Here is a 15,088-nt window from a genome sequence, read left to right as displayed (position 1 = left end):
TATCTGTTAAAAAGGAAAATTTACCGGAAAAATATTCCAAACAAAATTTTCTTCACAAAGTTTTTCCACTCATGTCTTTTGACATTGCTTTGTAAGGATAAAATAATTTTAAAACAAATGTGGCACATACTGAAATGAGTTTACTTGTTACGGTGTGTGTAGTGATTGTTAATAATGTACGGACTTACAGATTTAAGATACTCGTGGCTTAAGTTTACCACTTAATTAGTATTCTAGGCTGGAAAGTGGTAATTATGATTGATGTTGTGTTTGAAATTGTTTTTATTCTTGCTATCACTAAAATAAAAACATAAAGGGGTTTATTTATATTTCTTACAAAGTAAATTGTTACAAGATGCTTTTGAAGTCTACAGCAGGTCACTTCTTTATCTCTTGAATGGTGGTTGAGTGGTCTGTTCACTCACCTCCCACCAGGGGTATCCGGATTAGATCCCAATTGGGTCAAACTCTTCGTGATTTGCCTAAACCTGTGGGTTTTGTTGGGGTATTCCTATTTTACTCACCCATGCATTCACACTTATTCATTTTTGTGTATTTGGAAAAAAGTGTTTCTATCAAGGTTTGTAAACCTGAGGACTGGCAAGCAAGGTTTGCAATTAGTGTGTCAACATCCTCATGTTGGGCTTATCGACGGGGCAGTTAAATTTTAGGATTGAATTTGACCTGTCGAGGGCGACATGTTGAGACATACATGTCTAATGTCATCCCAACGCCTACATGTCACAAGACTAACATTTTTTCCTTCAAACATTCTGATGCGTATGCCATTTATATATTTTAAATAGCATGTTTTAAAATAATTTTAATGTTTTAAACAATTATACTAGTAATGAAGTCATGAATAAAAAGAGGTATGTGCATTAAAATAATCTTTTATGGGGGGGGGGGGGGGAAACATTGAATTGGCCAGTTACAATATTTAGAAAACTTTTTGTTAGTTTTTAAAACTCTAGTATCTTTCGTAGTTAGTTTGTCTTTTTTATGTTTTCTGTTTTTGTAACATCACACAGAATCTGCTGAACAGATCTCAAATAAACTTTTGTGTTAGTAAGACCATTGGCTAATTTAAGCATTAGAACACAGTGATGAGTTAAGTTTTTAAATAAAACAATCTGATCTCCAAAATTTACTAAGCGGGATGATAACTATGGATATGAATAATAATTATACGAAAATAACCAACTTTTTAAGGTGAGCAGGAGGGTAATAATGCTTTTATATGGAAAAAATCTACTTAAGCAGGAGGTGACTTGAGATATTACCTCAATTATTATTAATAAAACATTATGCAATACAATTTTGTCCATTTTTATATGCTGTCAAGGGGCTGAAAAGGAGGCAAATTACCTATATTTATAAATAAAAATTATAGCTCAGAAAATATTTCTCTCTCCCTCTCCCTTCCCCCTTCTCACCCTCATCTTTACTATAGAGCATCCCACTCTTAGATTGCAGTGTGGAAGTAAATGGGCGCATTCTCTCTCTCTCTAACACACGCCGATTGCCGTTAGTGCTGTCCTTGTTTCTTCGTGCGTTGTTGCCAAATATCAAACAAAATTAAAATTTTAAATTTTTGGACCAAGCTTTTTTTCATATTGTATAGCATCAAAATACGCATCAGGCAATGCTTATTTTGAATACTTAACAATATTTTAAGTGTCCGAAAAAATTAAAAAACATAACTTATTCACTGCGAACTGTTTTGAAGTATTCCGAGATGTTTCACATAAAAAAAAAAACCTACATGTGTATTTCATTCAGATTTTTTTAATTAATAAATTAATGCCTTAGGACACCACCGAACAAATGTTAAGACAAATACTGTACAGGTTTCACTTAAATAATTTTTTTAGTAAACTCTCGATTATCCGTGTTAATTGGGACCTTCAAATGCCCAGATAATTGAATGCCCATAAAAAACCGAATAATTCGTTTCACCACTTAAAAATGGTGTATTTACTGGCAAAAGAGTGTCTCTTCAGTAGAATTCTATGAGTACAAGCAAAGGCTTTGTACGTGTCCCAGCTTATTGGACCGTAAACAATACTGGCACTGTATTGCCTCCATCCTTCTCCTGTCCCCTTTATTACTACGGGAGGGAGAGCGAAGAGCGGCAACAGTCCCAACTCAGCATCTCCCTCCACCCTTTTAACGACCTATTATCCTGGGGGTCACTACAAAATAAGTGTCTGAACCACAGCACAATATTATACACCTTTTTTCCCCCTTCCAGCTATTGCATTTTATTTTTCTACCTCGCGCGGCAAGATATTGTTTCTTGTTGATTCCGCCTTTTAAAATTAGGATGCACTTTACAAACATAACTACGAGTTTGGGATACCACGAGACCTTCGAAGTTACGAGAGTTTTGAAATGCACCGTCAGTTTGACTACGTAAATAGTAATCCTAAACTAATCTGGTTATTACGAGTGCTTCCTTGTTGGCTCTTTCGTAAGAAAGAGTGATTTAAATGGCATCTTCAAACAAGGAAAAATACCGTTAGTTGGAAGGAAAAAAAGGTTCACGCAGTAAACAAAGGCTGCTAAGCGAGAGAGGGCTGTGGCTATGCTGGCCCCGGGGATGTGGACCATGACTCGCAGCTAGCTGTCGAGAAAGAATGAAGGCTGTTGTTGGGTGGGGGTGTGGGGGGAGGAAGGGGTGTCTGGTGGCGAACAACATGCTCCCTTTCTCTCTCTGTCTCTCTCTCACTCTCTCTCTCTCTCGCTCACTCAGCGGCTTCAAGAAGCCCTCCCCCTCCCATTGTGTTACTGGCTGCTTCGGCTGGTAGAGGGGAAATTCCTAAACCACCCCCCTCTCCACCCCCCATGTGTGTTTGTGCGTGTGTGAGACCTCGTGTGCGTGTGCGTGGCAAAAAAAAAAACACAAGCACTCTTCTTGTGTAGCTTTACAGGTTTTAAAGATGCAATATTCCAATAGCATCTGAGCTTTCTCACAAAATTTCCTTTGTCTAGTTGTGTGGAGGAACCAGGGATACCGCCGCTATGTTGAGATGCGCCACACAAAGAATTCACTTTTATTAATATAATATCATTAAAGTTGTGAACATTACTGTGATAATGTAAAACACATTTCTGTGTCAAATTTACGTATGCGTTTGGTTTGAAGATAAATAAAAATCCCTCACAATAATCTTATATGCGGCATGACCACCAGCAGTTAAGCCAGGTCGGGTGTTATCTTACCATACAAATGTGCCTGGGAGAACTGATGTAAATAACTGCATGAAAAATGCCTCTTCCAGCCGTCAGGAGTGTGGGAAGGTAAAAGAGGTAGAGGGACCTTATTATTATTATTATTTTTTTTTTAGCGTGGCGGGGCGCTGTGAAAAGAATGCTTGAAAAGTAAATGAAAAAGGGGTGGGGGGAAGGGAGTTGAGCCGGAAGCAGCAGTCAAGGCATTCCTTTTTGGTTTAAAGTGTGACAAATTGACGGGTGAAGGTGGCGGGGGAACGAGGGTTTGAAGGGTCAGGTAAATAGCTTTCTGACACAGCAGTAAAAAAAAAAAAAGCGCAGCGCAGTCGCGGCGTAGCTACACCCTGTCATTTTTTTTACAACTTCATAAATAAATCAATCACTTATAACCCGAAAACCGGATAATCCAGGCCCGGATAATCAAGAGTTTACTGTATATTGAAATGCATTTTCTCACAAACTGACACATCAAAAAGTTGACCAGTGGAAATTTTTTTTTCTATTAAAGATAGATGAGGGACGAAAGCGTGAAAAATGTTCACAATCAATTTAATTAGTTTTTAAAAGCAGCTCCATCTCAATTGCTTCTACAGTTTCCGTGGAAATAGCTGTTAAAGATGTGTCTTATCAGTACAAGAGCGCGCTGCAATAGAGGTTTCTCTCACAAGCTGCCGTCGTAAGAGGAAACAGGGTCGTGTGTTTAGATAAGTGGGGTTCTGTCCTGCAAGAAATTTCAAATACATGGCTTCCTTAGTCAACCATGTGTTTCCTTGGACACGAATTTCTGAAAACCAGCCTGCCAGTTAGTATCGCCTCTCGCGACGAAGCAATGTGTTGTGTCCGGTGACTCGTTACAGTTATAATTTTGACAAATTATATATTAACATACGTGATTTTATTTTCTACATTTATTTTTATTACGTACATATAAAATATGGAAGATAGAACACCAAAAAGAAATTATATCGGTACGCGGGAGGGAGTGCAAGATTGTGTTGAATGTGTTGAATGTGTTTGAGTATTTTTCAAAAAATATGTGTGTGTGCAATGCAATTAAGGAAGCTTCCAAAGCAACTGGCTGTTCCGAACGAACCAATTACAACATAAGGACGGAACTGCAGCGACATGGTACCCTAAGTACGCCTGGTAAGGTAAAATCAAAAAGGAAAGACAAACAGAAAAATTTCCGAAAACAAACTTACGATGGCATTGTGCAGAGTGGGCTACGACGGATTGTTCAAACTTTTTTGTTTGCTAACATTCCTCCCACTTTAAATGTAATTTTAGCAAAAGTGAATAGTGACGAATCACTGCCAGATTTCTCTTGTACCACCCTGCATAGGTTCCTTCACGACATTGGGTTTGAGTATTTAAGAAGAGGAAACAAGGCAGCATTCATAGAACGTGACAACATAATTCGGTGGCGGCATACCTACTTGAGAGAAGTAAAAAGATTTAGGGATTTAGGAAAACCAGTTATCTATACAGATGAATCTTGGGTAAATGTGGGGCTCAGTGTGGAAAAGGCATGGAAAGATACAACAGTGAAGAGCGCTCGGCAGGCAGCCATTGAAGGCCTTAGTTCAGGCCTTAAACCTCCTACAGGACGAGGTGCACGTTTTGCATTAGTGCATGCAGGTAATGAGGACGGTTTTGTTCAAAATGCTGCCCTTACTTTCTTGTGCAAAAGAACACAGCTGACGCTCATGATGAAATGACTGCAGATGGGTATAAAAAGTGGTTTGCCGAACAACTTTTTGCCAAACACTCCAGAGGGATCTGTTATTGTTTTGGATAATGCGTCATACCATAGCAGGATGTGTGAACCGATTCCCGTGCAACGTTGGCGTGTGGGGGATATAAGACAGTGGATCACGGAGAAAAGCATTCCTTATGATGCCAGTATGATTAAGCGGGAATTGCTACACATAGTAGGACGGGAAAGGCACAAGTACAAGAAATACAAACTTGAAGAAATAGCCAAATGCATAGGTCGAACTGTACTTCGCTTGCCCCTGCATCATTGCGAGCTAAACCCTATTGAAATGGTATGGGCCGAAGTGAAATCGTTCGTAAGACTGCATAACACAACTTTCAAGGCACATGATATGGAGTCCTTAATAACAAAGGGTTATGACCGCGCATCAAAAGAAAACTGGAAAAATTATGTAAAAACTGTGTAAAACATGGAAGAAGAGCTATGGAGAGCTGACGAACTTCAAGATGACGAGGAAAGATTTTTGATAAGTTTAGCCTTGTCCAATTCATCCCAGTCATCTCCATTGCCCCAACCCCATTCTTCTGGTTAGCTCTGTGCTACTCTTATGGAAGTGGTATCAACATTGGTCAGCGGTAGCTTTGAATATATATACTGTATAGAAGTCGCCAGCCCAGGTTAAAATTTCTAATACGGTTTTGAGGTAGTTGGTTAATTCACCGCCGCAATCGCCACCATCTCTAGGGCATCGACTCGTGGTGGTCCCTGGCGGACAAGTATCGAACTCTTCAAACACCCCTTCCCCCTCCCGTTGAACGAACTTGAGCTTCAGTGAATGATAGGTGGGGGGTGCGGGGAATGACAGCGGGCGACAGAGCTGCGCTCTAACGTGTAAATAACAACTAAGACGATACAGGGCGTTACGGCAGCGCACTGCAGCGGTGAAGTTCCCAAGCTGCTCATCATACGCTTTTGAAAAACGTAGAGTAAATCCTATCCACTCGCGACTTCTATACAGTATATATATTCAAAGGCGGTAGCGATAGTGATTAAAAGGTATGTGATGTTATTAATTTCTTAATCAAGTTAACGTTACATTTATAATATAAATTCCTATGAATGAAATGTGTGTAAACAGATTCTTGTTGTAAGTTAAAGTTAAAAAAAATTCCTTATCAGCGCAGCCTAAAGGCGCAGGAAGATTTTGATGATTATATTTCTTTAGATTAGAACAAAAAGGGATTTTTATATCCTTAAACCCATATTTTTTTCTTCCCCTTGCAGTAATGGTTGCTACAAAAATATTTAAAATCGAATCTTGAACATAATATGTAAAATGTATGAAATAAATACGAAGGAATTTAATAGCGATCATGGTACAAAATTTTGAATTATTTTTCTATCCTTCTAAACACCAAGCAGCTTATCAAACATTGTTTTAGACAAAGTTTTGGAAAATATTATGATATTTACAAACAATTTAAACAGATTTGATGTGTCTACTAAGGCAGTTACGTTTTTTTGTCCGGTGAAAATATTTTTCAAACCCATGCAGTTACGGCTGGTCGTATCAAAAATTTATTTAGAAAACATTTTTTGGCATTAGGTACTCTGAGTTATCATACGTTAAAACGGATGCGATATTATTCATATTATGGGAGTTGCGATTTTTCTGTTTTTCAAAAAATCTTCCCCATTTCGACCCAATATTTACTTGACCGAGAATTTCCATTACCGTATTTTGTTTATCATTTTGGACATGACTTGTCCAAAAATACGGCATTTATCGGGCCCATGAAAATGTGATATATATCTCTATATATATGGGATTTTTAAACATAAATGAAAACTATAAGAAATTTTCGTGTACAATAGGTAGTTTTTATTTGAAATTTACATAAAAGTGGCATTATTACAAATTTATATGTGTAATAGTATAAAATATTATAAATTACGATATGATTTCTAAAAATGCTTCTTGTTCTATCCGAATTACAAAGACACACATCTCCTGAAATTCGTAATGTGTTAGAGATTTGGCAACAGCACGCGCCATAAGCCATGTACTGCAATCTAAGAGTGGGACGGGCTATTGCTGAGAGTCTTCACAGCCAATTGAAACACAACCCTAAAGTCTTAACCATTATGAAACCACAGCAGATGTAACCATGTATTGAAACGAGACTGTTGGTGTTTCCACCAACATGATGATAATTTTACAATTATGTTTTCGTTGATAACTAATGGGAATATTTTTATAAATGCAATAATCTCATGAAAACATTTATTTAGTGTAGCTAGTAATTATTAAATTTATTCCCAAGAATAAAAATAAGGTAAAAACTTGCGGGTAGGACATAACAGCATTATGACAACCTTAGTTGAAAATATTAAGAGATTTAATAGTTTTAGTTATTTCTTTTTATTATTTTTTATATTAAATTAGCTGTAGCAGAGAACCAAATGAATTTTTGAGGAGATATGGATAGTGACCACACACATTGCCTCAGAAACTTTCCCCTCGGTGTACTGGGGGTCTCTGGAGGGTTCGACACATCCAGTGTTCCCAAACAGTTATGGAAATAAAAAGTTCCAACTCTTCCCATGCCAACAGTGAGCTAGGTTATTTAGAATCATAAAATAAAATTACAGTTTCTGTGGAATAAACCCCAGAAAAAAAAAACAATCGTACACTATTACAAACATGGATAGGGAAAGACGTAAGTATATCAGTAAGAAAGAAACTTTAACACGACACATAATAAACCCCATTCCCTCGTGCATACAGGATAAAATACTTTGCATTGAACTCTCATATATGCCTTGACAATCCCATCAAGCGTTCGTGTGCTAAGGATGCATACCCAGCCTCCCCAGAACATAGAGTTAGTCTAGAAAGCACCATTAAAGGTCTGAGAAGTTATTCATCCTTTAAAGAAAAAACCTTTAGTGTGGGTAAACACTATTGCAATCCATCCTGTGCTCTCACCAAATATAGTCATATGTGAAATCTGCATGAAAAATAAACCATTCCAAGTATGTTTAATTAAATCGAAGCTGGTGTAAATTGTCAAGGTGTCACTGAGGATTAAAAAATAATTAGCCACATGAATTTGTGTAAAAAATACTTGTTTAGAATAAAATGGTAACCAAAACAGCAGTACACGACACAAACGAAGTTTACACTTCCGACAAAGTTCAATTTAGACAAGAAGTTCACTATAGCATCATAAAGTAAAAACTGAAATATCATGTCAAGAGGTTTGATTCTGGAGAAGCAGAAAAAAAAAAAAAACACACTCATTGTTTACACTTCCAACACACTGAACTGTTATGTCACTACATCAAAGTGAAACCAAAATGAAGATTTAAATAAGACGAGAGAAAGGGACAGGTCTTGCCTATGACAAAAGCCAGTGAGAGCAATTTTATAACAGACAAACAATTACCGAATATCCCTCAGTAAATTCTTTCAAGTTTTGCAACAAACATAAAAAACACGGAAATAATTCTAAGCAAAACTATAGACAGTAAATTGACACTATTTTTCTTAGATAGTGTTGTGTTTTACAAACGCATAATATAACCATAAACATTATAATGATTTTTTTCTCTCTCCAAGATGTTTTTTTTTTTGCTATTTTGCAGTATGCAAAAGTAATGTTATTGTTATCCTGTAAATCACATTTTTTAATATTAATTATTTAGATCCGATTACTATTTTTTTGTTAAATTATTAAAGTACATGTTAATAAAACCGAAGTGTTATGCTGCCAAGTGTACTAAAAAAAAATTAAAAATATGTTTATGCTAACATTGATTGACTTTACAATAAAGGTTTTAGAATATTAATGTAAATTTACAAAAAGAAATTGATATATTTTTTTAATGATTTAGAAAATAAAACTGAAACAGGAGATTTCATCCTGCATCATCTGCCCTTTTGAGCAATGAAACTAAACTTGTAGAATTTTCTTGCATAAAGCACATCTAAAAGATAGTGAGCTTCTGTACTGTACATGCAAATGATTTAAGAAAAATAATCTTCAACAAAAAAATTTGTTAACAATCCAAGAGAGAGAGAAAAAAACAAAATAAAAATAATTCCCTCTGACTGTCAAGTGCCCTGCAGATGCGGGTTGAATACCACTTATCTAGACAATAGACACAAAGAGCAGGTATCATATCTGGCGCAGGCTACTATGATGGCGCCACAGCAACCATTAAACTTCGAAGGAAAGGAAACTTTACAGATAATATTTTTTTCAATACATAATTTCTATGTTGTGGTGTGGAGCTCATCTAACTCTTTAACTTCGCTGTCTGTTATAAATCAAATGATAGCTGCATAACTAAAGCCTGCACATTAGAGTTACAGGGTAAGCAATGTTTTATAAAAAAATTAATGAAAAATGTAAATTAAAGAAAGATCATGTAAAACAAATTATGAGGTCCCAACATAAATTCAATGCATGGACACATATTCAGAGTTGCCATCCTCAAATAACACCCATTAGTAATGACAATTATATGAAAAAGTACGTGTAAATCATGCATGATAAATTTTTCCTGGGGAATTTTGACACACACAGATAAAACAAGGACAATAATATGCAAAGAAATGAAAAATATAGGCCTATAAATACAATGCAAATTAATGAATAAAAAAAACTATTTGAACAATACAATCATCTGAATATGTAAGAAATGTCAATAATTTTACTGGAAATTTTGAATCTTCAATTCAAAGTATTCAAAGTTAAACTTTTGAACTACTGTCTTTTTATTTGCTTCTTTTATCCTGGTTGGATAAGAACTGTCTTGTGGCTTGCTTGGCTTTCCTCAGCTGTTCTGAAAATTTCTTGTTGAAACAAACTTCTCCACTTGATCCACCTTTTATTTTTTTGGATGCTTAATGAGGGTCGAAACTCAGTCATGTTCTTTCTAGCAAGGCTAAAAATTTGTTCAGTAGCAGAATTACTATGGGGAACAGACAACATCGGAAACATTATTTTACTGATTGTTCTGTTCTTCAAATTGCTACTGTCATTCTTAATAGCTGCAATCCTCCACAAAAATTTCATAAACTCTGAAATTGCTCATGATATCTTCACAGAAATCATCACATTGATAAAGTGCAAATTCTTGTTCAAGGCTGTCATATTCATTTTCTGAAATAAAATTAGGATACCTGGTAACTAAATAATAATCGATGGGTAAGATGTTCTCTTCCTCAGTGTGATGTCAACAACACCTCTGCATTTTTAAAGAAGTTATCATCAAAAGGGAAACTTCTTTCTAATTTAATTACATGATGTTTCATAGAATAATCTGACACTAGAATAGAACTTCTGTATGTATGAATCACCTTCTGGTATTTTTGTAATATAGGCTCTTGCTTTGGCACCTATAATCAAATCATTATCAGGTTACTGATTTTTTCGCTTCTGAAAATCTACTTCAGTGACCGAAGTGACAGTAATGATGATGGTTTGATAAAGCAAAAAGAAAATCTGTCAATAAACAAACTAGATTTCTCTGCAATACATGGATCACAGGAGCATCCTTTTGGAGAAATAAATTTACTTGGTTGAAATCAGGAACTGAACTGCTAAGAAAATAACAGTAAAGTTTCGTAAGTGGATCCTGCATGAGAAATTTTACCTTTTCATACTGTGAAGTTGAAGGCTCTTTATTTTCAGGATCACTACAAAATAATAGCTTTAGTGCCTTGCAGCGTACTGGGTGGGATCGCTCCGTCCTAATAGGCTACAAAATTAAGATGCCCAAAAGTAAGACGACAAAATTAAACACGTAAGCTGGATAAGGATCCAGAGTGTGCCTTGTTTGTGACAGAAAGACAAGAAAAGAATCAGTGGGTCGGGAGTACAAATTTATTAGAGACTAGAGAAATGTTAACAGACAAGGCTCAAAAAAAGGGCATAAGTGTATTCCATTACACACGTGTCAATAGAAAAAGCTTCATAGCTTAAAATACAGATAATGACTTGCTTATCACAAAACAAGACCAAGACAATGATTAGTTCAGCGCGAAACAAGCGCACAAGAATTACAAGAGTTACGCCCAGGCGTTTATCATACAGATATCAAAATTTAACATACAAAAAAAAATAAACAGAATAAACATTATTAACATAGGTTTGAAACGTAAAAAGTTATGTTACAGGAAGCGTGAGTTTTCCAAGTGTCTGCACAAAGCAAGAAAACGAGGGCAGAAACGTCACGCAAATGCTAATCTAATAGGAAAGTAACAGTAAGAAGTGACTCAAATCACCAATTAACAAGAAAATAGCTCAAGCAGGTTTCATCATAAACAGTCACAGTATAGATCGCGCAAGACTCTAACAGCGCCAACAAGGGAAAACGACTTACCCAAAAAAGCAATTACGAAATTTACAAAAAAAAATTAGGCATCCGAGATACTGGAAACCGACATGGTCGGAGGTGGATCACACATTCTTGCAGTGACCTTCAATCAAAACGAACGTAATAAAAGAAACTAAATTTAGAGACAGCGAGCCGAAACAGAATACAAAATGAAGGACACTGACTTTTACAAAACTACGTTACGGCGCAGCTGCCATGCGCTCAACAAAACCAATGCAAACTCACTCACTCAGGCCATGTCGGAACTCTCGATGCATCCATAGGGCAGTTCGCTCGCTACATTATCAGCCCAAGCCGAAGCTACCAAACACTAGACGATGTTACTCAGACAAGCGGTGGACAGTCAAAAAGGGTTAAATCAGGTCCTCCGCAAGTTTAAGGCATCGCAGACAGACAGTGTGCAAGCGCACGGCGGGTGAGGGAAAGTGAGGAGAAGACAGCAAGCAAGAAGGGAGGTCAGATAGGGAAAGGAGGGGGAAGGAGGGACAGACAAAGTAGTGGGAGGGGGGGGGGGGTCGGCACACGCGCGGGAGTTTAACTGCAGCGGCGAACGCTGCAACTCTCCCACCCTTTAATGTTCCTACCAGGAGCAATATATCAGCACAACAAAAGGTATCAAACAGCAGTACCATAGGCACAATTCAAACAAATTTCAAGTAACAGTTTTGACAGTTGAGTTTCTTCGGCGCCGAAGAGAAGAGAAAAGTTTATTTCTTGCAGAAGGAAATGAATATTCCATGACGACAGCAACTTACAAACAAACTTCCGAAGTAATCTTCTTTACAGCACGTAGACGGGAACACTGGCGATACAGGCGACGAATCACGTCCCCAGGGGCGCGGCTACTCACTCAACACTCCATTTCCAAGGGGGAAGGTGCAGGAAGTTGGTGACAGTGTTCAACAAAGGAGTCACGCACCCACCAGGGACGGCAGCAGGCAATCAACAGCAAGCCGGAAGAAGGAAACCTGCCCAGAGTGGCCAGGACTCGACGAGCAGGTTTCACACTGCTACAGGCAGGTGGCGTCAGGAGAGCGCCTGAAGGTAGGCAGCCAACTGTACCGGGCTGTACGACGCATCACGGTCTGCCTCAGGCAAGAGGCGCAGTCCCATGTCATGGCCCAGACAGCTGGGGGGCGGCAAGAGGTGTCCACGGGGATCGGCGAAGCGGACGGCTCCACGGGCGGGTCCTGCCCGGGAGTCGTCGGCGGTCCTTGATGAAGATGACAAGAGAAAAGAAATGGCGCCTCCATCAGGCCGGGTGACAGCGTGCTTAGCTCCATATCCAATGTGCTTCCAGGTAGGTTGGGCGGAGCGGGGAGCGCAGTAGACTGAATAAGGTAGATCTCAGCGACATCTGCGGCCGGGGGAGATGACTGGTGCGCTTATTCAACAACCCGCGCGCAGTGCCTCCGTAATGGGCAGGAAAACAAGGGGAGAACACCAAGCTGTTAACAAAGAGTCCAGCGAGAGCAACCACAGAACATACAAGAAGCTACACCACCATACTCCAACATCTTTAAACAAATAAGGAGAGAGCAAAAACAAAAACAATAAACAACCGGACTCAAAGGGCCAACTTCAAGGGAAGTATCGCTTCAGCTGCGAAACATGCGCTTTGCGATACTTTCCTCGTATCCTAACATTATCAATTAAGGCTGTATTTTCAGCCAGAAACCTTACCACCTTATAAGGCCCTTGGTAGGGGGTAAGAAGTTTCACATTTATTTTCTCGACCAAGGAGGGAAAGACAAATGAACGACACAAAACTAAGTCGCCATTGCAAAAACCATGAGCACTCCGTGATTTGTTGTACGACTTGGCGACAGACTCTCGCGCACGCTTTAAATTACAAGAAACAGTGTCCAAAACTTTCTGTAACCCCTCATTGTCGAGCGCAGAGTCCAGCGGCGGCAAACCCCACTGGTTGAGCAGAGGGTGAGAAAGCTCCCTGCTCAGGAAAGGAATAGAAGGAGGGAATCCTGTAGCCAGGTGTGAGGCAGAGCCCTACATTAATGAAATCTAAATCTACATCCCAAAGGGTTTGGTCGTCTCTATAAAATGATGTGAGAATTCCCTTAAGTACCTTATTAACACGTTCCGACTGGTTACCCTGGGGGAAGTGGGGGCTACTAAAAATAGGCTTGATAGACCACTCAAAATACATATCTTTATAAACTGAAGATTGAAAGTACCTAGCGTTGTCAGAAACTAACATGGCCGGGGCGCCCAACAACTTCCACACATGGTCCCTCAGGGCCTTGACTATATAGAAAAGGATTTCATATTTTTTAAAGGTAACAAAATAACAAACTTTGTGAAAATATCCAACAGTACAAGGATACAATTATTACCCTTGCACGAACGCATGAGAGGACCAAAGATATCCATGTGAACCACATGCCACGGGGCCACAGGTGAGTCAGCGCAGTACAGCCCTACCTTAGAATTTTGAGGAGGCTTGCTGATCTGACAGTCGTGACATGATCTGACATATTTATGTACAATCTCATGAATCTCTGGCCAGGCCAGGTGCGCTGAGATTCTACGTTACGTTTTTTCGATGCCTAGGTGACCACCTATCAGGGAGGCATGTACATATGCCAACACCATGGGACGTAAGACTAAAGGCACTGCCTTTTGAGCACAACCGGATTTCCCTGTAAAAATAATTAACCCGTTTTCCTCAATATAGGTAATAAGCTTTTTTAGTTTTAATTATTTTTTAATGCTAATGCATTGAGGATCCTCTAGCTGGCAATCTCTAATGTTGAAGTATGATTCAGGAAATAATTTACACGTGGCTACAAGCTCGGTCTCTGTCTCAGATGGATTCTCTGCCATCTCAAACTCCTCGGGGTTGAACATGCACAACAAAGTGTCGGCTACCACGTTCTCACAGCCTTTCAAATGGTGAATTTGAAACTTGAATTGGGAGAGGCGGAGGACCCAAAGGCCTAACTTCCCTAATTGGTGCGGGTGGTTAAAAAGCCAACTTAAGGCCTGATTGTCAGTGTAGAGGTCAAATTCCTTTCAATCCAAATATGATGCAAACTTTTCTACGCCAAACAAACAGGCTAAGTCCTCCTTTTCATAGGTACCGAGTCGTCTCTCTGACTTGAGAAGGGTGCGGCTCGCAAACGCAATTGGACGTAACACACCCTGCTCAAGATGTCCCAGAACTGCTCCTGAGGCGATAGATAAAGCATCAACGTGAAGCGCAAATATCTTATTGAAGTCAGGCAGCACTAGTACTGGTGGAGAGGCGAGTCGACTCGACTATTAAGGGTGACAAATGCCTTTTCTTGCTCCACCTCCCAGGAGAAAACAGCATTTTTCTTACGTAGGTCATTAAGCGGCGCGCTAATTGAGGCAAAGTCCTGTATGAAACGGGAAAATTAACCCAACATTCCTAAAAAAACGTTGGACCCCCTTCAAGTTTTCGGGCCTAGGAAAATTAACAATGGGCAAGATTTTATTAGAGTCCATAATTAAATTCCCTCGGGATATAACAAAACCCAATAACTTAACGTGATCTTTCCCTAGATTAATTTTATTAGGATTAACGGTAAGATTCACCTGCCTAAGTCGCAAGAAAACCTCCCTCAAGTGTACCAAATGTTCTTCAAATGATTCGCTGTAAACAATAATGTCATCAATGTAATTAAATAGGAACTGGAATTTCAAGTCGCTCAGGACATGGTCCAAGACTCGACGTAAGGCCTGGCT

General features: G+C 38.8%; 1 protein-coding gene across 2 annotated transcripts in view; it reads left to right on the top strand.

Moving 5' to 3' along the window:
• LOC134527399 (tubulin-specific chaperone E) overlaps positions 1–15,088 on the top strand; it is a 137,452-nt gene that overhangs the window by 16,285 nt on the left and 106,079 nt on the right. The gene's annotated exons all lie outside the window — the stretch shown is intronic.

This window comes from Bacillus rossius, chromosome 1 (assembly GCF_032445375.1).
Source record: "Bacillus rossius redtenbacheri isolate Brsri chromosome 1, Brsri_v3, whole genome shotgun sequence".
NCBI classification, from domain to species: domain Eukaryota; kingdom Metazoa; phylum Arthropoda; class Insecta; order Phasmatodea; family Bacillidae; genus Bacillus; species Bacillus rossius.
The sequence above is the reverse complement of the archived record's forward strand: the minus strand, read 5'-3'. Positions and strand labels throughout refer to the sequence as shown.